Below are 27956 nucleotides of genomic sequence, written 5' to 3'. Positions count from 1 at the left end.
GTGTGTGTGTGTGTGTGTGTATGTATATGTGTGTGAGTGTGTGTGTATGCACATACACATGCACTGAGTGACCATTCACAAACGCAGGAAGCAGCTGCTTTGTGCATTTAATTCAAAGATGTTTATGTTCCGGTGAAACCTACTGACTTACTGATACACTGACATACTAACCCACAGACACACTGAATTACTCTAATCCTGCATCAATAAACACACACACACCCTACGCACTGATAATCTGCATGCAGCGTGATGTGTAAGACGTGTCCTCGTGAATGTCGTGAACCGCTCACAGACTCATACAGACATACAGAACCAGGTCAGATGACGCAGCAAGAGTAGTTTGAAACACTCAGGTTTAAACTGATTCATCACCATGACCGAAAAGGAAACACGAGAAAACTACCTTCTAAACTGACAACTGAAAGCCAAGATGACCAACAGTCCAGAAAAAGTCCAATAAATATGATGCTGAACAATTTCTGTCCTAAAATCAGCACCTTAGAACACGAATATACAGTATTTAAAATATATTTGTTTTGCAATTTCATCTACAGCGACCCCAGAGAGTATTTGGGCACTTCTAAAATGTCTGAATCTGATTATATCAGGAATACAATATAAAAGCAAGTGTCATTTATTGTAAAGAAAGATGCACAAACATTTGACAGACAAAAGTTTGTTGGGTTTTAAATGCTGAATCAATAGATGAAGACAAAAAAAAAAGCACAAAGCTGTCACTGGGGCGGTAAAAGCTAAAAAGGTACATCCTGTACCTTATTTACCACTAACTAGTACATTTTAGTACATTAAAAGTACACATTAGTACTTAAAGTGTACATATTAGTACCTTTTAAAAAAGGGACCGGGTACTGCAACAGTGACAGTTTTGTGCCTTTTTAATAAGAGTTTGTGTTTGTTTTGGTTATGATGTTTAGTTAATGTGATTCTCTACACCTGTGGTTCCTATGTTGTAAATTTGAGGAAAAGAGACAACTGATCTGAAGAAATGATGTTCAGACAACTGTATACGGGAAAAAATCAAGAGGTCACATGCAAAATGTTTATGTGCATGTGTGCATTCCCACAATGCAGTGCGTCAGCCACTTCAAATAACTTGTAAATCCATGGACTGATCCCTATTACTGTAGACCCCATTACCTGAAATATCCGCTCAGTTACATCACATTTAGAGCACAAGCTCCTCTCATGAGTGACAGTGACCGGCGATCACTAGATAACACAGTACCGATTATAATGCACAGAACAGTGACCCAAACACATTGCAAGAGAATGCAGCATAGTGTAATATTCATGGCACATCTAGCGAAAGAATGATGCAAACACAACCAGGAATTGCACGCTCACATTGTACAGGTCAACCAGGACAGGAGCTCAAAACCTGCAGCCTCACATTTACAAATAAATGACATTTTCAAGGAATTCCATGAATACGGGGTCAAATGGTGTTATCTGTGCACAGAGAATTGCAAATACTAAAGCATTAATAACCTTCCAACACAAACTGATGACAACAAATCAGAATGAGACAGCATCCAACATGTATTGGAGATTGCTTACAAATGAACTAATACTAACTAGCTGAAGTAGCTCTGCTCTCACTGAATTCTACCAGAAATGGATCTACAAAAGATTTGAAACGTTCTAGTTTCAAAAACTCATAAGTGCATTGAAATACATTAATAACGAATACATACACTACTGTTCAAAAGTTTGGGGCCAGTACGTTTTTAAAGAAAGTAATATATTTATTCAGTAATGGGAGTAATATGATCGCTTGATCTGGTCCTAGTTAAAATTCTAGCTGCTGAATTTTGGATGAAATGCAAATCAGGGTTACAAAATTTTCAGAAAGTTTCCAAAAAAATCCTGGAAAGTTTCCAAAGATTCTGGAATATGTTAAATTTTCCACCTCTTCGCAACCGTACAGCAAATAATCTGAAGTGATCATTTGTAAGTAAGTACGGCATTAAAACAAAATACAAATATTTAATTCATTTTTATGCCACTGAGAAGAATATCTTGGGATGCAATTTTACAATACTTCTATGATATTAAAAAAATTAAGTTTTGACTACATTTCGTACATGGAGATCAAATGCCAATGAAGATTACTCACAGATTACTCAATTTTTTCTGAAATTCTAGTAACAAACCATCAATAATAAAAGGTGTTTGACCAGACTTGCAAAGCTGGTGAGGAGAGCCTAAGCATAACATTAGTTGTATCACAGTTTAAACAAAGAGAACTGTTAGCCGTCCATGATTTTATCTAAAAAATGCATTTCATCTAAAATGAGACAGCTTCACTTTGACCATGTTTGCACAGAATATAAATTTGCGTGTCGTCAGCATAGTAATGATACTTAATACCAAGAGAATTCGGAAATAAAGACTAAAAAGTAAAGGTCCTAAAATCGAGCCCTGAGGGACACAGTAGAAACTGGTCTAATATCAGACCTTAGCAACGAACTGTCTGTGTCCAGCCAAGTAAGATCTAAACCAGTTTTAAACGGTGCCAGAAACACCAAAAACAAAAGATTGTGGTCCACAGTGTCAAATGCTGTGTTAATGTCTAAGAGAATAAGAATGGAAGGAGATCCAGCATCAGATGCCATTAAGTCATTTGTGACTTTAACCAAGGCTGTTTCAATGCTACGAAACAAAAACAGACTGCAGTCGCTTAAAAAGATTATTGACAGAAAGCTGGTTGTGCAACTGTAAAACAACAACACACTATAAAATTGTTGCCAGTAAAGGAAGATTTGATATAGGACAGTAGATATTTAAATTGTCCAAAGTCTAAGTTTTGCTATTTGGTTCAGGGGTAATGGCAAAAATGTTTAATGCAGCTGGAACAACAGCAGCACCATTTTCAGCACCATTGGGCACTAAAAAATCAAAACATGACTTAAACAAACCTGTAGGTAGAGGATCAAGCATGCAAGTGGTAGTTTTCATACCTGAAACCACTGTGAAGCAGCATCAAGTTGCAAAATATGTAAAAACTTTGGTCAAAGGAAGGCAGCACAGGCATAATTTACTCACACTCACATCATTCCAAACCTGTATGACTTTCTTTCTTCTGTGGAGCATAAAAGAAGATATTTTGAAGAAGGTTGGAAACAAAACAACACTGATGAGCTTATTTTCAAAATATTTTCTTTTATGTTTTGCAGAAGAAATAAAGTCATACAGTTTTGGAATGATATGAAGGTGAGTGAATGATAACAGTTTCATACAAGACACCTTTGCATGAGACAGTGGACTGTCACTCAAGCTGTGACTAGATGTGGACCACAGACTTCAGGAAGACGTCACGCACTTTTAATACATTACAAACACGTGCTTCATGACTAACTGAACTTTCACCTGTCATCAGTGTTCAGTCATCAGAAACTGTGCTCAAATATGAACTTTATACATATACTATAGTTATGAAGGTACGTCACTGTTAAACAATGCATGCAGTGTATACACATATATTCTGAAGAAAGTAAATCTCATGTATGCCTTGTTTAACCAAAAACAAACATGAATAGCAAGCATATTTGCGTCTATTATTATACAATGAGTTTCATCTCTGGTAAAGATCAACAATGAAGTGGAAGGCCATGAACAAGTCTATAAAACTCACTTAGAATTATCAAACGTATCTCAAATTCTAGATAAAAAGATCCTATGCCTTGGTTACTGTTGCTAAGACAAGCTTTAGAGAACATCTCATTGAAAGGCATTGGGTATTTAGTTGATTATTTTAGTAAATTGTGCTTGTCTGAGGACTTAGCGGAAAGCAACAGATGCTTAAGGATGTTTGGTCAGTACTGTTTTTAAGGCAGGGCTTAGCAAAGTGTCAGTGGTCTGATGAGAAGTCAACACTGATTTATCCATATTAAACAGAGGATCCTGCCTCTGTCACTACAGGAGAGTTTCCACTAGGTGGCACGGTTTCAATAACAGGGGAAATCTCAAGTAACTATTTGATGTAATTCCCTTTTCTGCCACAAGAGGAACTTATTCACACCTCTTACATCAGAGGTCTTCAACCCTGCTCCTGCAGACCAACAGTCCTGCAGAGTTTAGCTCCAATCCTAATCAAACACACCTGAACCAGCTAATCCTGGACTTCAGAATTGCTTAAAAATCAAAGGCAGCGGTCTTGAAGCAGGTTGGAAATACATTTTGCAGGACAGTGGGTCCCCAGGAGATTGAGGGGTTGGACTTCAACTCTTAGATACATGTGCATGTTCATATACCATCTACATAACCTCTGCTTACTTGCTGTAGTAATGTAGTACAGTTAATTAGCTTTAGTATTACTACTAGTACTAACGCGGAAAAACTGCATCTTTAAGATATAGGCTACTTTCACTTGTCTTTGCATTTCTAAATACAAGCCTGAGTGACTAAAGACACAGATGATGCATCTTATTAGCTCAAACTGTAAAGCATGGTACTTGCAACACCAATGGGTTTGATTCCTAGAGAATGCATGAACTGACTGAATGTATATCTTGAATGCAATGTAAAACTGTCTGCCAAATGCATAAACGTGAACGTAATCATTGCTGTGCACTTTGACCATTATTCTGATATTGATGGTGTCTGGCAGGGTTAGATACGACTCAAGGTAACGTAATAGTGAGGTAATAGTAAAGAACTTAGAACTCTTAGTTAAAAACCCTTCGAGGCTGATTTGGACTAGGTCATAAAAAGAAGGTGGTACGACGAAGCGTGACGACACTGCACAGCTCTCAGAAACTATCAAAGGCAACACACTTTTATCACTTCTTGACCACTCAAAATGTTTTATATGGTTGAATTTTGGATCTAAACTGTATACCACTTTCACGAAGGGTAAAGGAAGATAGGTAACCAACTAAATCTATAGCTTTTCAGCACAAACATAGATATCAGATATATTTTTGTATTTAAACGTATGGGTTTCTCAGACAAATCTTAATTCTTTGATGTATGACCAAGGCCTTGATTGTCAAACTTCTGACTGAATAACATTCTTGCCCCAACATGCAAAAAAAAAAAAAAGACCAGATGATAGGTTAGCACTGATTTTTCTAAATGGTTTAGTTCTGCAGAAAAAAAATAGAAGGTTGATCTTTCCAGCTAGTCATTCCTTAAACAGACGGCAGGTGGCGCCTGGGGATTTATCAGAGATTTTGAATGTAACTCAATCTGAATTGCTACATTGCAAGTTATATGAAAAGACATTCATTCAGCAGACACATTTCCCCGATGCAACCTACAGTACACACTTAGTACCGATATAGTCGCCTAGGAGGAACCTGCAGGAAGGTGTCTTTTCTCAAGGGGACATGGTTAGTTCTTTGCAGGGTTCAAACTAGCAGACTTCTACATTTTGGCCACAATTTATAGCCACTACACCACACAAATGTGTTTGCAAAAGAGAAGGTTTGAAAAGAATACACTATCACACAATTCCAAGCATCTCTGGAAAGTCCTGATGTACGTAACTGTAAAAGCTAACCGTTCATCTGACAATAGAACATTTTTTTAACATGTAGGGTTAGCCTAACCCTAACCCTAGACATTGATACGCATTTTACCCACTTTATTAGGTGTTTTGTGTAGTGGTGAAGTTTAGTGCTTACGGATCTCCATTTGTAAATGAAAGATTGCAGGTTCAAATCCTAGAAGATCGGATTCATAAACTACCACCATTGTGATGCACCCAGGCCCCTATAAGAAGACTGTACCTGTGGTAAAGATGTACTGTAGGTCCAAACATTGGCGGAATGAAGAAAACCCAGAATAACAACCAACCAGAACAAACCAAGTGTTTTATGTCAGAATTTTTCTCAGTGGAGTTCAAAATCTGGTCCTCCAAGCTTAATTCTTGGTTTCTTTGCTTGCAACACACCTTGAGTCCTCAAATTACCAAACAGCTACTTTGACAGAAGGTTGAAAAATGGAGGAAGATAAGACAAAGAACATTTTCAACAAAAACCAGACAGTGTACATGCCCCATTCAACTTTGCACATCTTCTAGTGGATCTAGTGGAGACTGTTGACTCTTTGTGCCAACTGTAAGCAACAAAATCGTCTTCAGCCATTAGCATTAATTCCTGGGTTTGATGAAGAGTTCTTTCAACCCGACACAGAACTTGAGGGTGGAAGTTTCTTGCATCATCTATAGTGGGTGTTGAGTGCTGCCCCTTTAAGAAAGTTGTTTCAGTGGACTCATGTGATCGTTGAGAGAGAAGGCACAGTAGAGAGAGAGGGCTGACAGAGAAAGGCCACCTGTGGAGGCTTTAGATTAACCAAGTGGTTAAGCAATTCTAAGGAAGTGATGAAATCAATACCAGCTGATGATTGGGCAAAATCGTTACATGAGGTAAACCTTGACCAAGAGGATTTGCCATTTGAACGAACACTGGGCGTCCTTTGGGATGTAGAACAAGATTGCTTCACATTTGATGTCAAGTCAGTGGATAAGCCTGTAACAAAGAGAGGAGTATTGAGCACTACCAGTTCCATCTATGATCCTTTAGGATTTGCAAGCCCTTTCGTGCTCAAAGCTAAAGCAATCTTTCAAGAGTTGTGCCGCATGAGAGTCGACTGGGACGAGGAGTTACCAGTGGACGTAGCAGCACAATGGCACAGATGGTTGAACGACTTGCCTCTGTTGTCAGCACTGACAATTCCAAGATGCCGTACACCAACATCCACTAGTTGTTTGTTATCGACCCAGCTCCATCACTTTTCCGATGCTTCGGAACTGGCTTACGGTGCTGTTTCATATATCAGGATTGGCGACACCAGCAGGCTGGTGATGTCAAAGGCCAGACTTGCTCCAATGCAGGGCCCCAGCAGTCTGTGGATCGGTGGCAGACTGTCTGGCTGCGGTTCTGCGGTTCAGCTGCCGGTGTCACGCCGCATTCTGACCGCTAGAGGGCGCGAGCGAGCGCGGCTCACTGACGCTGCGCAGGAACTATCAGCTCACCTTCATTCAGCAGCTAGAGACGGCTCGAGATTTTGGCTCATATATAATCACATTCAGATTTCAACGAATGAGCTTCTGATGTTATGCAGTAGGCTATATCATTTTAAACAATGATCTGATAATAAATGTTGTTGAGTGCTGCCCCTTTAAGAAAGTTGTTTCAGTGGACTCGTGTGATCGCTGAGAGAGAAGGCACAGTAGAGAGAGAGGGCTGACAGAGAAAGGCCATGTTGTTCTGCTGTAGCTTGTTGAATTTCTAATGATTTCACATGAAAGTATGATTTAAACTATATATTCCCAGCGTGGTGAGTAATGTTTCGTTGTTTAAGTAATCTGAGGTGACTGATATATCGCTATATAGATCGCTATTTGCGATTAGCGCCATTGCGCCTAAACGGTTAATATTATACGCTTTTGTTTGCCGTTTGTGTAGACATATGTTGTTTATTATGTTACTTGTTTAACTATTCGTGCAATATGTTGCATTTAGTTAGTAAACAAAGTTTAACGTAAGTCTGTGACACGAGAGATTGTTCCAGAAATTTGTATTGTATCACATGTGATAATACTTCATGCAAATGTGATATGTGAAACATTGCTAAATATTAATTGTGAACTGTTTTGTGTTTACAGTTTGACCGCACACGTATGCACATAAATGTACAAGAATTCTAAACTACAAGTAAACAACAACAACTACCAAAATGTGTACGGTGTGAGTTCTGCACTAGTGGAATAAAGGACAAAATCAAGTTCCAAGTTAATGTTATCATTTCACGGGTAACAGTGGGAATTGAATCAGTCATCCAAGTAGGGTAATGATCTAGAGGGAATGTCAGATTGGAAACCTTGGACACTGTGCTCATCAAAAACGAAGGTCCCTGGCACATGCAAGTAAATGAGGCAATAAACAATATTTTGGAGTCCTTACCTAATCTTTGTTGTAGGTGTAGTCTGGCAAGTGGTGTAGCCAACTGATGAAAGATTGCTTGAAACCCTTCAAGGATGGATCCTTGATCCCAAGCCTTGATCAGGAGGACCATCTCTACAAGAGAATATGGTGATAGAGTGTGAAAGCTGTGGGAACAAATTCAATCCAAAGGGAATGTGAGATGAGAGACCTCTTGGTCACTGGGATTGAAGTATTTCTACCCATGCAATTCAATTGCAATGAAAACAAGGAGGAGATGGAATGAGGAGCATTGCTGGCAACAAAAAGGCTGGTTTGAGGTTAGTGCACCAACTGTCTCGGTGGACTTTATCATCACCTGTTTTTTGTCTTTACATTAAAAGAAGTCTCCATGCTTTGGAAGACTTATTCCGGTCATGATTCCGGTACCAAAAATGGGGCATCTAGTAACTCTAAGATACATACTCAGAGTTTCTTAGAGAGGCTCAATCTGAAGGACCTTCAACCCATTGATCTTACTGAACTTACTGAAGGTGGTCTTCTTCCACCAGAATAAAGTTTGCCAATGCACAACATCCACCTGCATCAGTCAGGACCACAGTTAACATCTGAACCAAAGGAGTATGTCATCATTCTTGGCTACTTTGACACAGACCGTTTTCTCCAAGAGGTCTCCCATCCTGGTACTGTCCTTGCTCAACCCTGCTTAGCCTCAATGGGTAACCAGTCAAGAGCTGCAGGGTGATAGGCTGCCAGCGGCCAACTCCCTCGACAATATTTGCCAAAAGGGTTGGGGAAAAAAAGGTAGAAGGCAGTGATAGGAGGACTTTGAATAGGAGTGCCATTGCCTGACCTCATACAAACTGTACGGGGGTTTTGCATGCAACATCCCAAAACTCAATCTTTGCCAAAAGACCCCAGAGGTGGTGAAGCGTAACTACCACAAACACAGAAAGTGCATGGATCTGCCTTCTTGGCTTCCAGTTCAAAATTATTCAATTACAAACATTTCTTTTGCAACATAAGGAAAATGTTCTAGCCTCATACATCAGTGATGAAACATTTGTGTGGTTTGGATCTACTGTCTGACTGCAGGCCCACCTCTTTGTCCAGCCAAGCGGTTGTGGGAATGTATGATAGCTGCTGCCATTAGCAGTGCTGAAATCTTATTTCAACAAAACAGAAGCTTGTTCAAATATGGACTGACAGAAAACCACTCACCAAGAAAACATCTTTCCGACTTACTTTACAAATGACTACAGATTCAATTGGCTTGAGATCAGGCTCAATCCCAGCCTTCTGGTTCCGAACCTCTCTAGCTTGGCTCTCTAGGATTTTTATCTTTGAATATTGCATTGATGAAAATGGTGCATCTCATCAATTACAGCACTGATGATTTGAGGAATCATTCCTCATATGGTCAACATAGTGCTAGCAACTTCAAGTCATAGGGTTGATTCCCAGGGAACGCATGCACAGATAAAGTGTAAAGACTGTTGGTTTGGATAAAAGCATCTGCCGAATGTGTCAATGAGTTATGCATCCAAGTTTAATACTTTAGGTTGGTGGTTTTGAAATATTTGTAATCCTATCCTTGCTATCATGCACTTCCTCACAAGTAACACTGAAAGTGAGGTTGTTTTCAAGATGCAAACCTGTTCAATAGCCAACGTTCAGTTCGTAGCTCGACTTAAATTAGTCAACTGACACCGAGATAAAAACATCGCCCCCTATTGGCAGTGCTGGGTATAAACTGATTACATGTAAACTGGTTTATATAATCAGATTCCAAAAATTAAGTACTTGTGATTAGATTAGATTTTAAAATACTCGTAATCAGACTACAGTTACTTTTTTATTGATTACATGATTACATTAACACAATAGCAATAAACTATTCATCATTTATTGATTCTCCCTCATTTTTCTTTTTCATCTTTTACATTTTCCTTTCTAAAATGCCTACCACTTATATACATTGAGAAAGTCTTCCAGTTTGTGGAAATTCACACAAAGACCAGTCACCAGTGCGGTGGCAATAATTACACAGAAAACTGAGATGCCACGCATCATTTGATCATTGGATAATTTCGATTTTAAAAAGTGTTTTCTCAACATTTCAACAGTGCATCAACTACTGATGAACACATTTAGTTTTTATTTGAATTATCACTCAATGGTTAACGTAATGTTTAATGCACTTGATGTTAACAAATGGAATTTATTTTCTTTCTCTTTGTATATTTATATCAATGTGGTACATTATTATCTCATTTAAATCAATGTGATAACCGAGTTAGGTCCAAAGTAATCTGATTATATTACCTAAAATGTGTAATGTAATGGATTACATTACTTTTTGCCATGTAATTTGCAATCAGTAACAGACTACAATTTGTAAGTAATCTACCCAGCAGTGCCGTTTGGAAATGTGGCGAAAATTCTACAGTAATTTAGAAAAAGTAAATAAATTTGTAATTTCTTAAATTAAGATGATTGACTTAAAGGTGTTATATCTGCAGTATGATGACATACTGTTGAATAATTTATTGTTCAGTTTACAAAAGTAAGTCACAGTGAGTCAATATTCAGCATAAGCTGTTTCACTATTGTGATCATCATTATAAGAGCACAGTGTTGGGTGTTTTCAGCAAGGAAAGTTTATCTGTTACTTTATCTGGAGTAAGCTAGCATCAGTAAGGTCAGGGAATTAATGTCACCTGTCTTTTCATTCTCTCTAAACCCTCACTGGCTCAAAGCCCCAACCACTCACATAATTTCCTGAGCAGACCTAATTCTTGTGGACGGAAACTAAGCTACAGCGAGAGACACTTTCAACTCGTAGAGAAGAAAGTGTGTCTATATTAGTAGGTCAAGGGGGAAAGCCTTAGTTTAATTTATACTATCACAGTGTTTGTCCCCAATCCATAAGAGTGAATCCCACAAAAACATGTCCAGGTCACATTTAAAGTGAAGTGAAGTGAAGTGAAGTGAAGTCAAGTGAAGTCAAGTGAAGTCAAGTGAAGTCAAGTCAAGTCAAGTCAAGTCAAGTCAAGTCAAAATAAAGCAACAAATTCTAATATGTTGCGTAATTATTATTATTACTATAGATTATTACAACTGCATTACAGAAATGAGAATTTGGGTAAACACGTTTATTTGTCATGAAACTGTGTATATATATATATATATATATATATATATATATCCTAATAGTGTTAAAATTAGGCTTCATAATTTAGGCATAATATAATTATTTTGATTTTAACGCTGAATATAACCCAGGTATGTTCAGACAGGTTTCATTTTATTATATTATTTGAGATGACAAATCTGTTTAACTAAAGATCTTATTTAATGAAATCATCATCAAGTTCATTCCTTTTAAGGTAAGTGGTATACCAAGGCAAAAATGTTCAAGGAAAACCATTAGACCATTTTATGCAGGAGAAAATTTTTCCATATTATATTAGTATACTCACCCAAAATGGTAGCTGATCAAGCAAAAAACCCATCAGATTGTGTGTACCTCTGTGCAGTTGATTCATTGCTAGAAAGAAAGAAACAAAGGTATATGAGACTTACAAATCTATACTTATGGATTCTTTATATGAGATATGATCAAATATGGTGACCAACGGGAACAATCCGTACTGTGTTTCCTATACCTGTGTGATTGTATACATATTCAGCATCATGTCCGATCATTCATTAATGCCTGGCATACTGTAACCAACTGAAGTATTGTAGAACAGCACTGACCTCTAGTGGAGGAAACCTGAGGTGAAGCTCGGAATCAAAACTGATGCTGAAAAGGAACACATTCAAAATCCGGTCAAATGCATTCCTATTAGAAAGCATTTCTTTGCACAAATTAAGATGAAATATTTATTGCTCGCTTATGTGATGCAACTTGTCATAACTGTTGAACATAAAGAATTCTACATTATTTAACCTGCATCTTGATATTTCATTGCCAACACACGGAATCAAATGTTTATAGCTTCTCACAAACATTTTTCTCAAATGCACAAAATTACTCAGACTTCACAGGAATCACTGACAGAACCAGTTAATCTGTTCTAAAGAAACTTCACTTCACTGTCTTCTACTTCTAATCAACTTATGAACAATGCACAAGTATTTAAAAGACATGTTGCACACTTTTGCATCTTTAAGGCTAAAATGAGATGCATAATGACATAATGAGATGCAGTGACACTGTGCAGGGTTTCTGTAAGTTTATGAAGGTAAATTTAAAGACTTTTTAGGACTAATTTTAAGGAATAAATGAAAGGATACGTCAATATGTTCTCTAAATGTTAATGTCTAAGGAGAATACAACGAGTTGTATTAGTAGCACTAAAGTTTCCAGCAGATCGCAATTATTAATTTTACACACAAAATTTAGCTTAACTATAATATAATAAAAATAACTTTTACTGTAGCTTTAGATCACACTTGTTTTCCAGTGCACGTCTAAAAACGTGTCTTAAAACAAGGTAGATGCAAAAAAATGACATATGATAAGCAATCTTGTTTTCTGATAAATTAATTAAAATTAAGTAAATTTGCGATTAGAAAGGACAAAAATCTGCCATTGGACTTAATTAAAATGAAAAATAATTTTTCATTCTCCTTTGAAAGGTATTTGTTTGCATTATAAGCAGAAACTCACTTAATTTTGTTAAATTTCTCAAAAAAACAAGCCTTCATATCTTCATAATATCTTCTCAAGTAAATGCATGCTGATTCTAGAATGTTTAGATATTTGTATCGGACAACAAGACAAAGATCTTAATTTTTGCAGTGCATGCAACATGTAATGCCATAACTTGAATTTAAGACTTTCGGCTCCAATTTAAAACCTTTTAAAGCCTTAATTAATGTAAGTAGTGTAAGTAATAACAAAACAAACAAAAACAATAATAAAGAATGATTGAAAGTGTCCATATATACAGACATGCTCATGCATGCTTACCTGTCTCTGCGTGTCTCCTGTGCATGCATCTCTGTGCCGGTCTCTCCTCAGCCGTGTGTGAACAGACGGGGTGAAAGCACCCTTTTATGCTGAACGGTGTGTGTTGTGCCGGTAGCAGGGTCGGACACAGAGCCAATGGGAGGGAAACATGTGCACAGGACCATCTGCAATGGAAAAACAAATCCCGTAAAGACTGGATGGATTTCGTTGAGCGAGGGAAAACTGCACAGATGTCGAAGGCCTGAGCAACAGATGTTGTGTTGCACTCTCTACCTAACACACAGAAACATACACACACGTTAGTGTGCTTATTAGCCGGTCAATAATAACTACTGAATTAGTTAGAAAAACATATCGACTAATTAAATTATGGAATGTAATATTTGTGCTTTTAAAAAATCATTTGTTACCACAAAACTATTGACATGAAATGCAAAAAAAAAACAAACACTAAAAGGTGATTAAAAATGGTGAAAAAAAAGAAAAGAAAAAAAAATTCACTTAGCCCTTATGCATGCATGTATACTTAAAATATACACTTGCCCTTACGCATGCGTGTAAACTTAAAATATACATTTGCCCTTATGCATGCGTTTAAACTTAAAATATACACTTGCCCTTATGCATGCATGCATGTAAACTTAAAATATACACTTGCTCTTATGCATGCGTGTAAACTTAAAATATACACTTGCCCTTATGCATTCATGCATGTAAACTTAAAATATACACTTGCCCTTATGCTGCATGCATGCATGTAAACTTAAAATATACACTTGCCCTTATGCATGCATGTAAACTTAAAATATACACTTGCCCTTATGCATGCATGCATACTTAATATAACTGCCATCTTCCCCTTTCCAGTACTATTTATCTCAGTATATAGCATGCATTACTGTAATTTCACTGGCATCGCTGCTGCTTTGGAAAGTGATGGGCAAAGCTTCTGCTTTTCACTCTGATTCTGTGAATAGGTCGGTGGCGTTCGTCTTTAGCTCGGCTGACCATGTGCCATCACGCTAATCCAGAAAGAGTTGTAAAGCTCTCAATGAGCTTGAGGTGGTTTATGTGAATGGACACCTGCAACTTTTATTTGTGAACCGAGACTCATACAGTAGATTCTCACACAGGTGGTTGATATTTACCTTCACCTGATTTAGATTGGACCGATTTAACTAGCGAACAGGTGCATTCTGGGGAAAGCCCCTTAGGACACTTCTTTTAGACACTTTCAAGCAGCACAGACTCAAATGGCGGGTAAGAATAAACCACGTGCACTAACTCACACGAGGGCTTTAGTACATATGCACTTAAAAGAATGAAACACAAACACAAATTTCACCATCTGACAACTCAAAAGAAGAAAATAGCTCATATATAGAAACATTATCAGCCCATCTGATCTGAATTAATGAAATGATAATGACTCTGTGTGTGTGTGTGTGTGTGTGTGTGAGAGAGAGAGAGAGCTTAACCTGGCAGTCTAGAAGTGTCTGTGCATATGGTGACAGCATCTGTGTGAGCATAAGCCAGCCAACACCAACCAATCACACGACATCAACTCTCATTCACAATGTTCACTCAACACAGACAATACTCTCTCAATGAGAGACAAGACAGAGAGATGATGACCAAACCTCTGTAACATTAATATATATTCAAGTTGTGTAGTGAAAATTATTCACATTAAAAGAATTAAATACATACTAAAATAAATACAAATAATAAATAAATTTAATAAACAAAATAACAATAAATAAAATTAATTAAAATAATTAAATGTAATAATACAATTCATTATTAATTAAATTAATTGCACACAAACTATAATGTATTTAAAATAGTAAATACATTAAAATAATGCATTTTTAAAATTAAATTAAAACAAAGTAAAATTATTTAAACAAATCGTACTTAAAACTTCATTAATGCACAACACCTCATAATATATTAAAAATAATATGCAAATTCTAATTTGAACCTTACTGTCAGCAAACTCCTAAACATCACTTCAGAATCTGCGGTAGACCTACAGAGAGAGAATAACATCATTATCATCACAGATGTTATCCATAAGCCTGAATCTGTGGAGTCTTTCAGCACAAATGACACTTTGCACAGATGACTTAATGATACACATTTTAAGAGTAACTGAAGTCAACAAATACTTTATGAAGAGGTTACTTTCTGACGCATTTTCCTCATTGGGTTCAAACCATGTATTTTTATATTTCATCACTCAAAACCATCAAATCGTCTCATTAAAACGCCTAACCTTCATGTTGCCATTTATTGTTTGCAACCACTCACTTCATTCAGTATGAATCACCTGATTGGAAATCACTAGCGTCGTAGATGTCACGTGACTGATCGTTCTGGCGTAACAGGAAATGTCACGATAATAACGCTGAACGCGCCACGATAACGCGGCACTCCGAAGATGTTCCGATTGATCGGCCGATATTACTTCATAGCCTATATATCAGTCGGCGATATGTCACGTTTGATGCGCAGATTTTTGATGATGACCAAACAAATCTGATTCAGCGTTCAAGAACAGCGAACGTAACCTGTGTGATGTTCGTGCCAATCGCGTCGTATGAGTTCAAAAAAAAAAAAACCCGGCAAAAAAACCGCACGTTGCATTTAGGTAGTGCTACAAAAATACCAATTTATTTCCGAACGCTGTTCTCCTTCCACTCTCTCCTACAGAATGACGAGCCAGGGAATTTAATTATAAATAGGCCTACATAGGCAACTTCAAAATTCAATCTTTTTATATGTTATTAAAATGGGTAAATAAAATATAAATAATGAAATCCAATAAATAATCATAATAATAATCTAATGAAATAATAAATACATTTGTATAGTTTATGTTTAATATCTATTAATAGTGAAAACTAGTTAACAAAAAAGTTCAATAAAGTTATATATTATTCTTAAAAATCTTATATATATATATATAATATTATTATTATTATAATTATATTAAGGTAAAATTTGATCGATTATGTTCTTGATATTACTATTCCTGTGATCATTATGCCAAATTCTTTAAAGGTCCCCTGAAATGCTTAGAAACACACAGCATTACTCTGGACGTTAACGAACTCTGGCCAGAATGCAACATCGCGATTTTTTTTAACCTTTTGTAGGCTACTTAGATTAGCGCTTTATTTGAAGGCTATGCATAGCAATTTTCAAGATTTTAAGAATTTTATTCTTCACATAGCCTACACAGTTATATATACAGAACACAACTTGGAGTGAGATGTAAATGTAACGAGGGAGGCGTGACGACAAAGTGGAGATCCAAATGCAAGGCTTTAATAAGAGCGTAGTCAAACAGGCGTGGTCAACAACAGCAAACAACGATGGTCGTGGCAAGGCAAAAGAGTAATCCAGATAATCAGGCAATGGCCAGGGCAGGCAGCAAAACAATCATAAACAAGAAAACAGTCCAGGGATCAAAACACGAAGGCAAGGAAACAGAGAAACTAGAAACACGGAAACTTAGAAACCAGGGAAGAGCTATACAACATTCAATCACCAGGAGAGTTCACAGACGACCTTCTTGGTTATGACAGGGCAAACAGAGAGTTCGGGAGAGGCCTCTTTGACCGGGATTGTGAATTCAGAAGCAGTCTTAGCAACCGGAATAGGCAGGGCTGAGAATTCATGATTGGCTTCTAGGGCCGAGACTGGTATAAAAGGGGATTCACTGATGGTCTCCATGACCTCGTCAGTACAGACAAAGAGTTCATAAGTGGGCACCCCTGTCTTAAGAGGAGCTGAAGCTAACACCCCTGCCAACTCTGGAGGTTCTGCAGCAATAGCAAGAGGAGCTTCAACAGACACAGATAGTTCAGAGATGGCACTCGCGGCCGTAACAGAGGCATCAGGTAACAGGGAGAGTTTGACAATAGTGTCTGTGGTAGAGACAGAGTTGACAGGGAACACCGTGAGCTTGGGAAAGAGTCCTGCTTTTGTCAGAGGAGGTTCTGCAACGGACGTTGCCACCTTGGAGGGAACAGGAGTGAACTCTGGGACAGATTCAAGGACTGGAGTGAACTCTGGGGCAAACTCGGGGACTAAAGTCATCTTTGTACTGTGCTCAGGGGCTGAAGGCCTCACTAGACTAAGGTCAGGGGCTGGAGCGAACACTGAGCTTGACTCGGGAACATAAGCTCTCTGGGCTAGACTTGGGATCAGAAGCCTTCTCTGGGCTAGACTCGGGAAGAGAAGCCTTCTCTGGGCTAAAATTGGGATCAGGAGCCTTCTCTGGGCTAGACTTGTGATCAGATTCGGGGAGTAAAGTGGGCGCCACCACCTCGGGAGGTTCTACAGTGAAGGCTGTCACCTCGGGGGAAACTACAGTGGTGTGTGCGGCCCAAACACAGAGAATGGCCATAGCCATAACTGGCAGGACAGAGAGTACATTGTCTATTTCCAAGACTGACGGTGCTGTGCCTGGGGAACTGGGGTGAGTGGTGGCCGGCAGGCTTGAGAATATTGAAATTGTGTTACTCGTGAGCGTAGATTCTGCATAGCTCGTGAGTGTAGAGTCTGCATGACTCGTGAGCGTAGAGTCTGCATAGCTCGTGAGCGTAGAGACCCCTGGAATGCCAGCAGCTTGCACTGACACAAGCTGAGGGTCCTCCACGCTGGATGCCAGGCTCAAATGCCTTGGGACTGACTTAGTGTCTTCAAATGCAACATTCACAATGCTCTGGAACACTGGAGTAGCATCCATGATGGCTTGACATGAGCAGGCTCTGACTTGGCAGACTTGATGTGAGCAGGCTTTAGCGTGGCAGGCTTGACGTGAGCAGGCTTGACGTGAGCAGGCTTGGCGTGAGCAGGCTTGACATGACAAGTTTTTGGAAGATCAGCCGAGACATGACGATGCTCTAGAAGATCAGCCGAGACGTGACGATGCTCTGGAAGATCAGCTGAGACGTGACGATGCTCTGGAAGATCAGCCGAGACGTGACGATGCTCTGGAAGACCAGCCGAGACGTGATGATGCTCTGGAAAATCAGCTGAGACGTGACGATGCTCTGGAAGACCAGCTGAGACGTGATGATGCTCTGGAAAATCAGCTGAGACTGAGACGTGACGAGACTCTGGAAGATCAGCTGAGACGTGACGATGCTCTGGAAGATCAGCCGAGACGTGACGATGCTCTGGAAGACCAGCTGATACGTGACGATGCTCTGGAAGACCAGCTGATACGTGACGATGCTCTGGAAGACCAGCTGAGACGTGATGATGCTCTGGAAAATCAGCTGAGACGTGACGATGCTCTGGAAGACCAGCTGAGACTTGACTTGACTCATGAAGATTAGCTGTGACTTGAGTTGACTCAGGAATGGAAGCTGTGACTTGACATGACTCATGAGGGCAGGCAGCAAAACAATCATAAACAAGAAAACAGTCCAGGGATCAAAACACGAAGGCAAGGAAACAGAGAAACTAGAAACACGGAAACTTAGAAACCACGGAAGAGCTATACAACATTCAATCACCAGCGATGACAGAGAGTGTGAGTGCTATTCTTATTGTCCTACTAATGTGAGACAGGTGATGCACTTGATGAGTTCGGGCAAAGGATTATGGGAAATGGAGTCCTGAGTGAATGGCAAGGGACAGAATGGAGTGCCCTCTAGAGGAGCTCATGGTCACTCCAGCTGGAGATCATGACAGTAAAACTGCTAGCCTACTCAGAATGTGTAGGCTATTAAATATATAAATATTAGATAGCCTAATGAGAAAGTAAATAAAAAATAATTGTAATGATTAATAAAATGTTTTTCGTTGCATTGGATAGATTCATTATTTACACAAGTTTAATAACTCTGATGACTTTTATTCCACATCCCTCTCTATCTCCCAGATCTTCACTCCTCCAAACCCAGACTCAATCCCGTTTGCACTCTGCTCCGGGTTTCGCGGTGCGCCGCGTGTCTGTCCACAAACAGCGCACGGCGTTTCACCTTTGGGTAAAACAGTATTTTACTAGAAAAAGTTTCAATCCTGTGGTTATTGAGTTGAGTTGAGACCATAGACTGTATAAAAACATGGACGTAGTGTCCGTGACGTCACCCGTAGGTTTCTGAAGAGCGTTTTTGAAGCTCAAAAGTGGGCGAAGGCGGTTAAGTCACTTCCTTGTTGGCTTCACGAGAGAGAGCGGGAGGTTGCCGCTTGCTCCAAACCCAGACTCAATCCCGTTTGCGCTCTGCTCCGGGTTTTCGCGGTGCGCCGCGTGTCTGTCCACAAACAGCGCACGGCGTTTCACCTTTGGGTAAAACAGTATTTTACTAGAAAAAGTTTCAGTCCTGTGGTTATTGAGTTGAGTTGAGTTGAGTTGAGTTGAGACGAGACATTAAAGATTTTTTTTTTAAAGACAAAACCCCTAAGCAACAGACCCAATTCATTTCTAAAATATTTGTTTCTTGTAAGATTGCATATCAGTGCTTATTATTTATTATTATTATTATTATTATGAGAGAGAGGAGGGGGAGAGGGGGAGGTCTCGCATTCTCGCGCTGCCGCTGCAACTTTGGGCTCTCGGGAACCGGCGGCACCGAATATGGAATCTCTTTTCTAAATTCCAACTTTAGAGAAAACTTCTGCGGAGTTTGTGCTGATGTGAGCACACAGCGGAGAATAAAATTCACAAGAGGAGAGTTTAGCGCTCCTCTCTGCATCTGCATCTGTGTGTGTGTGTGTGTGTGTGTGTGTGTGAGGAGAAAGAGGGGCTTTATTGGAAATTCTCGAACCCCCATCGGTACGCTCTCGGCTTTCAGCTCCGCTCGCGCAAGTTTTCCAGGGAAAAGTGGAGTTTGCTGGGATCAGCGCGAGGCCACACAGACTGATGAAGGCAGAAGCGAGTCTTCAAAGGTAACGCGCTATTCCTTCATACTACACAGATGTGTGCAGCTCATGTTTACTGTATAGAACGTGATGCGAACTTTTACAGATGTGATGTTACTTTGTATCATGTCAGTGTAAGTGTGAATAGGATCTCCAGTGCTGTCTAGTAAGTGTGCTGGAGTGTTAATCAAGTGGAATGTTTGCGTATTGATTAACAATCCAAACATGTGTGTCTATTACACACTCAGGCTGAGGGTCTCTTGAGTAAATGATGAACACGTAAGTATTTAAGCAACTAAACCTTATTAAACAGGAGGAGAGATGTCATTTAAAGAGCGAAATGCTCAAATGTCAAGAACTTTTCTGAGTGTTAGTTTTAATATCTGTATGATCTATCGGTTTTGTCCTGGATTTAATTTTGCACATTATTTTGCTTGTGAAGCGTGCATGACGGTGGTCTCTCGGGACTTTTGCTGTAGTATCCTGGTGGTCTCGCAGTCGTATCTCAAACTCAGACATTGCAACTAACGAAGCAAGCAAGCAAGCTGTGGTATAACATGTTGATTTGCATGCTTATATGTTTCATTTGGTTCTCTTCTGCACATATTTTGTCGTTTGATGTGATAGTTTGTGATAGTTCCAGTGTGGAGGTCAGTCTGTTGTTTTATGGGCCTCATCTCAACAGCTGTTTCTTGTAACGGGAAATACTTGAAGTGCCGAATATCTTTTCCAAATGTGTCTATCTAACCTGAAGCCCCACCACAACACTGACTACGTGTCTTTTGACCGGAGGTCTTCATATAAAGAGATAAAAAATAACAGAAAAACACAAAATGTTGCTTGTCGACATTTAATTATATTGAATTATTTTTAAGCCCATAGGCTACATAAATTTTCTTTTGTGCATATCTATCTATCGATCTATATCTGTCTATATGTATGTATATATATATATATATATATATATATATGTATGTATATATATATATATATATATAGCTTATGTTGGATTATTTAGGTTTTTATGGAGAATTCTGAATTCTTTATATTAAAAGCTATATAATCCCAAGTAAACTATATATAAGCCTCAAATAATTTTTGCACTTTTATTAATAGGATTTTAATTATCCTGAAGGGGGATTTCATATTTTGTTGTGCGGCATTTGATTGTGATCATGGGTTCTTAAACGCAAACTACATATTATGTTGGATCAAGGGAGAAAGAGAGACTGTGAAAGTTTAGAATGGGGGGAAAAACAAACATCTAATATAATCTTCACAAATCTGTGTAACTGGGTGTGAAAATCTCAGATGAGTCACTGAAGTAGATCAGTAATGAGGGGATGATGTCACAATGCCATAGTTTAATTTTGTGCTTAACATTAACATAAAGAGGGTTGCTTAAAGTTGTTTTTGTCAAAGAAGAGTCTATAACAAAATTAGCAAGTTACTGGTCCATTATGTGATTAGGAAAACTTTTTTTCTGAGCAGATTTTGAGGCTTCTGTCAATTGTCTGGCTTGCTAATATTTCAACAGTTCAGTTATCTTGTCAACTATTAGTCATAACTACAGTTGTCATGCTTTTATGTGCAACCCAGAGGCTTTCCGAAAGCTGTTTTTGATTGATTGATTTTTTTTAGCACACTTGCACATAGAGGTCATTGGTTGCGAATCCCCTCCAGGTTGATGTGGGATCTGGTCTGGAGGTGAGAAAGACTCTGTAGGGTGTCTTCCTCTTCCCCCCCGAGCTCATTAGTGTTTGATGGACCTGCATTAGTGCCAAAAGGCTTCCGTTAGCATAACTCACACTCACGCAGATCTGGCCTGAAACCTCCCTCTGAGTCGGTCTTTCCAACGGCTTGAGATGTAACTCAGGAAAGTGCTAAAGAGGCGATGCATGTATGTCACCTTTTGCTAACATGTGGGTGGAGACCCAGAGATTATACTTGTCAAATGAAGGTTCAGTAGCAGTGCTGCTATAATATCCTGAGACTGAGAGCGATTCACACGTCTGCATGAGAGACGTCTTGAGTTTTAAAGGTGTTTCGGAGCAACTAGAACTGCATGATTAATCAGAATAAACTGAAATTGCGATACGGCTTAGTGCAATTTTTGCGATTTAATTAAATATATACACTGTGTGTTTCATAGTGAAGCATGGCACTGTGTTCATTTGCACACGAGCAGCTCGTGACTGTCTTGAAGCGACTCGGTTTGCAGTAAATGCACATACTCCATCTTTGTATCTACTCTGATTTTGAGTCGCTTATAATGTGTGTTTGAAAATGCATCATGCACTAACCATCTTCCTAAACTTGTAATAAGAAGTGCAAGTACAGCAAACTAAGAATTTTTAAATAAAATTTTAAATCATTTGATAAATTTATCAGAAAAATTTCATAGTTTTTCCCCCTAATCGTGCCGCTGTATGGAAGCGCGTTTCTGCCACAGAATAAAAAAGATAATTGTGACCTTTTATCCCACAGTTCGGACTTAGTGAGAATTGTGCAATATAAACTCAGAATTTTGACTTTTTTTCAATTCTGAGTTTACATCTCACAACTTTGAATAAAAAAATTAAAAACGTAAATGCTTTTTTTCTCGCAATTCAAACTTTTCTTTTCAGAATCTTGAATTTATATCTTGCAATTCTGAGTTAATATCTCATAATTCTCAGTATATCTCATAATTCTGAGTTTACATCTCATTTCTGAGTTTACATCTTGAATTCTGAGTCTATATCATAATTTTGCGTATACATCTCATAATATTGAGTTTATATCTTGCAATTCTGAGTTAATATCTCATAATTCTCAGTACATCTCATAATTCTGAGTTTACATCTCAATTCTGAGTTTATATCTTGAATTCTGAGTGTATATCTCATAATTCTGAGTTTACATCTCATTTCTGAGTTTATATCTCATTTCTGAGTTTATATCTTGAATTCTGAGTCTATATCTCATAATTCTAAGTTTACATCTCATTTCTGAGTTTATATCTCATTTCTGAGTTTACATCTTGAATTCTGAGTCTATATCTCATAATTTTGCGTATACATCTCATAATATTGAGTTTATATCTTGCAAGTCTGAGTTTTTTCTCAGAATTACTAGAAAAAGTCAGAAAGTCAAAAGTCAGGAAAAAGGAGAAAAGTCAGAATTGTGTGATTAAAAAGTTGCATTACATTTTTATTTTTTTATTCTGTGATGGAAACGGGCTTCCACACCTATGAGCAACTATAGTATGTGTGTGTGTGTGTGTGTGTTTTTCTCTGTTTAGTCTAAATAGATGTGTGTGTATTTGTGGGTGGGATGTTCCTCGCTGTGTTTTACTGTGTGAATCCATGTGTGTGAGAGACGGTGTTCACTAAAGCTCGCCAAGGCAGAATCCCGGCAGGCAGGCGGCAACAAGTGTGTTTTTCCGCCAGATTCCTTTTTGGGGCTGCGCAGCAAGACTCGTGTCACGTGACACTTTCCTTTGCCTCCCCCTCTTGCCCTCTCTGTGGCGTGGAGACCACCCTCACGGGGATCGCAGACCCCAATAACACCCTTTCACACTCCCTGAACCTGAAACAATCAACTTTTAATAGCAGCTGTCCATCCAGTCAGCGGCCCGAGCGGCACAGAGCCGGAGCTCAGAGACCGAAGCAGTGAAGGAAGGAGTCAGAGAGGGTAAAACCCGCTAAATACCTCCTTTCCCTCTTTTATGCTCCTCAGGCTTTTCCTCCATCCTCTTTTCTGTCCCTCTTTCATTCATGAAGGACAAGAGAGACAGAATAAAGCTCAGGACTGATGCTGCGCGTCTTCTCAGGTCTTACAGTGCATGTGTCAGCTGGATTCACATTATTGGCCTTTCTTTCTTTCTTTCTTTCTTTCTTTTCTGCCTGCTTTTTTGCTCTTGCTTTTTTGCATTCTTTTTGTTGTTTTGCTTTCTTGCATTCTTTGTCATTTTTGCTTTCTTTTTTCTTGCTTTTTTGCAATCTTTTATGTCTATTTTGTTATCTTTTTTGTTTGCTTGCTTTCTTGCTTTCTGTCATTCTCTCTTTCTTACATGCTTTCTTGACTTCATTCTCTCTGTCTTTCTTGATTTTTGGTTTCCTTATGTTTTTCTTTGTTTGTTTCTTTTTTTTCTTTTTTTTGCATTCTTGCCTTCTTTCCTTCAGTCTTGCTTTTTACCTTCTTTCTGTTTTTCTTCTTTCTCTGTCTTTTTTGCCCTCTTTCTTGCTTGCTGAGTTCTTGCTTTTTTCATTCTTTCCGTCTTTTTAAAATTCCTTTTTCTTGCTTTTTTGCATATTTGTATGTCTATTTTGTTATCTTTCTTGTTTGCTTGCTTTTTTGCTTTCTTTACTTATATCTGTCTTTTATCTTTCTTGCTTTTTGTCTTTCTCTCTTTCTTGCATGCTTTCTTGACTTCTTTCCTTCAGTCTTGCTTTCTCTCTGTCTTTCATGCATTTTTGGCTTCCTTCTTTTTTTCTTTCTTTCTTTTTTGCATTCTTTCTGTCTTTTTTTGTTTTTCTTCATGCTTTCTTTCCTTCTTTCTCTTTTTTATAATTTTTGCATTCGTTCGTTCTGGCTTTCATTCTGTATTTCTTGCCTTCTTTCTTTTCTCTTTTAGAGAGAAAAGTCTTCATTAAAGAAGTCTTCATTAAAGAAATAATTTTGTCATCATTTGTCATCATTTTTGCCCCTTATGTCATTTCAAACCTCTATGGTGTGCTTTCTGTTTATCACAGTGTTTATGTTCCAGTGGCTATAAAATAAATGTAAACAAAGAGCAGTGTGAACATTCTGTTAAACATCTCCTTCTGTGTTCCACAGCAGAAATAGTCATTCGGAGACAGAATGATCTTTTTCAAATAAATTAATTTGTGCATGAAGTTTTCCTTCAAGTCACAGGCATCCAGACGACCATTTCAGGAGTTGCTTGCAACCAAGTCCAAGCGTTTCTTCAGTGGTCATTCTCACAGTTTGAGCTGACATTAAGCGTCGGATCATCGGATCATCTGTCATCGGTTACGGGTGGAAAAATGTCACAACGTCATGTTTGAACAGAACATAAGCAAATGTATAAATGTTTAAATAACGAAGCGCTGGCACAGACCACTAAACCTTGATTGTTTTCTCTCACCACACCTCTGTCTCTCTGGTTTGGGTTCCATCTCTCTGATGATGTGAGATCTGAATAAAATGGTCAATAACTCTTTCGTAGTCGAGATGATTCCCTCGCTGGATTTTGCATAGGTGAAAGACGAGAGCTCAGAAAGGATCCGCTTTGATTGCAGTGTAGCTTTCAAATTAGAGGCTAGATTATGTTGCGAAAAGTTCGGACAACTGAGCTTTACAAGCAGCCATTGTCCATGATGAAGACTATCCGTGTATTATAATCACGAGTGTTTCAGATGCTGGCTTGTTCACATCACTGATCTGCAGATCTGGTGGCTCTGCAAATGAAAGTGATCATACTGTCAGTGTAGGACAGGAATTGTTTGAGATTTAGACAGCGAGACCTGTTTCTCAACTTATTTCCCCTGATTCTACCTTTCACTTCAATCCCTGTTCACTTCATGCCATCTTGACGTTTAGCCTCCGAATAAATGAATCATTTTAAACCTGCTCAGCAAGTTTCAATAGTTCAATAATCACTCAAAAACTGAAGTGCATAAACTCAGCTGAACCAGTCAGTTCCAAAAAGAAATACAAAACCTCTCTTGTTATGAAATATATCATAACAAGAGATTCATAAGCTATTTTTAAAAGGCTTATGAATCCTTTTAAAACTTGTGACCAGGAACACAAATGTAACAAGGTGGGGGAAAATCCCCCCAGAAATGATCAACAAACAAACAAACAAACAAACAATAAATAAATAAAAATTGGGAAATTGTTATAACACTGTATGAGCAAAGTTAGTAGGTTTTAGTCTAATGCAATAACATTAACTAGCAAAAAGAAAATCCTCTCTGGGTCAAAATGGGTTAGTGTGAAATTTTGAAGTAGAAAAACTGAAAATAGTATTTATTCCAACAATCTTTGATTTATTTACAACTTCAGGCAATTTTTACAGTATAGGAGAAACAACAGAGTTACTAAAGAGATCTCTAGTGCTTATTCTTTCCTATTGGTTTGTGTAGAAACTGAATTTGAGTCTGGATTTCCCAGCTGAGCTCAGGGTCTCTCTCTATCCGTACACGTTTTCAGTGTGTCATCGTGTGTGTGTGTGTGTGTGTGTGTGTGTGTGTGTGTGTGTGTATCTGTGTCTCTCTGTGTGTGTGTGTGCGTGTTATGACTCACTGGTGTCCAGAGCTGCGAGGGGGCGTGTTTATTATTCACTCGGTTGTCATGGAGACACTGGAGTTTTGAACTCGCATCATTGTAATTACGCGTCTTTGATGTGTTTCTTGCGCGTCGGATTTTTGGCATTTGACAAATTAGATGCAACCCAGAGGAATCATCAAAAGAAAGTTAAATTAATTACCCAGAGTATTTGGCGGCTGTACGTTTTAGCAGCAGTGCAGATAATCATCCAAACATGCGCACGCACGCATGCACAAACACGCATACGCTCAACTCTACACCTGCGCACGCTTTCATGTGTTCGTCATTGCATAAGTTTGCGTCACTTCCGCCGTTACGTACATGTATGCGCACACATGTTCCCTTCACTCAAAGGCGTACCCAATTAAGTCTTTACAAAAATAATATCGTTGGCCAGAGCTGAGAGGAGTTGAGTTTTATTAACACTGGAGTGAATAATGCGCTGAGAGAGAGACTAAGAGAGAGAGAGAGAGAGATCTGGAGATTGTTTGAAATGCGCTGTGAGTCAGACTCTCAGATTTATGCCCATGGGCTGCTGCGCTTCTTGGGTGGGCTGCACAGACGCATTCGACCAATCAGAGACGCAGAAACTCAGTGCTGCTTTCCTGCTCTCTGTCTTTCTTTCTTGCTTTCGTTTTCCTTGTTGTGTTTGTCTTTCTTATTTCTTCCTTCCTTTCAAAATTCTACGTACTACAGTTTTTTTTTTCATCAGCTTACACACAAAATCTTTACTTGTCACACAATTTCTGAAACCTGACACAAACAAACAGCAGAAGCACACACCAAATCTGCAAAACCATACACTAATTCTTGGCCCTTGACTCAGTTTTTAGTTTCATAAAACACTTTTTGCAAAACACAACACACAATTCTCTAAGTAACACACCTCAATCTAACAGGAATTAATATTATGGCAAAGATGTTTGCAAATATTTGCCTGTGAGATGTGTTTGTGATATTTTGAATGCAGTGCTTTGTTTTGCGCGAGATGTGAGGCTTTTTGCATTTTGTGTGTGCAATTCTTGCATTTGTGTGTAAAGTTTTGAAAAAAAAAAAAAAGTAATTAGTTGAAAAAAAAAAAACGTTAGTAGTTCACTAAAAATAAAAATGCATAGTTTCAAACCCGTATGATTTTCTTTCTTCTGTGGAGATATTTAGGTGAATGTTCACGCTGCTCTTCTCTAATGCAAGCTGACACACTGCAAAAAAGACAAAGAAAGTTGGCTAATAAAAACTGTTATGCTTAAATTAAAATAAGTGAGAATAAGACTTTCATGCTTAAAATAAGTAAACAATAGAAGATGAAATACACTTCTGTCTTAATATCGTCTGCAGTTTTGTTTCTCTGTTTTTTGCACCTTTTTTAAGGATGTTTGAATATTAATTCATTGAGAATATGATCTGTGTTTTTTTTATAGTTGACTAAAACCATAAAAAGTTCATTGCTTGAAATAAAATAAACTGAAATAAAATATTAAAATGTACTTATTTCAGCTAGTTGTTAGGACAAGACATGGGTTTCTAATTTTCATTTAGTTTAACTTTATGTACTAGAATAACAAATTGAGTGTGTGTGTGTGTGTGTATTTCCATTTATTATCCACAGTTTTTCCCAACTTACATCTCCAAAAAAAGCATATTGTTTTGTTGTATTTTTGGTTTGAGTAATTTCTTTACATTTTTTAACATTATTTTTTATAACTATTAGTATTAATATTATTAATAATAATAATAATAAACAATGGTTAAATGTAATATTTTAATATTTACACTCATTTATATTAATTTCTATTTATTATTCAAAGTGTATGTATGTGTGTGTGTGTGTGTGTGTGTATATATATATATATATATAGCCTATT

At 38.2% G+C, this 27956-nt stretch overlaps 1 protein-coding gene across 1 annotated transcript in view; it reads left to right on the top strand.

Annotated features, from left to right (window-relative positions):
- The first annotated feature begins 19582 nt into the window (after positions 1 to 19582).
- LOC107758178 (zinc finger protein GLI1-like) overlaps positions 19583 to 27956 on the top strand; it is a 90422-nt gene continuing 82048 nt past the window's right edge. Inside the window, exon 1 of the mRNA XM_016575852.1 lies at positions 19583 to 19803. The gene's annotated coding sequence lies outside the window, so the exon portion shown is untranslated. The remainder of the gene's footprint in view (positions 19804 to 27956) is intronic.

This window comes from Sinocyclocheilus rhinocerous, unplaced genomic scaffold, assembly GCF_001515625.1.
Source record: "Sinocyclocheilus rhinocerous isolate Xijiao unplaced genomic scaffold, SAMN03320098_v1.1 scaffold203, whole genome shotgun sequence".
Lineage (NCBI taxonomy): Eukaryota > Metazoa > Chordata > Actinopteri > Cypriniformes > Cyprinidae > Sinocyclocheilus > Sinocyclocheilus rhinocerous.
This window is presented reverse-complemented; position numbering and strand designations above follow the sequence as displayed.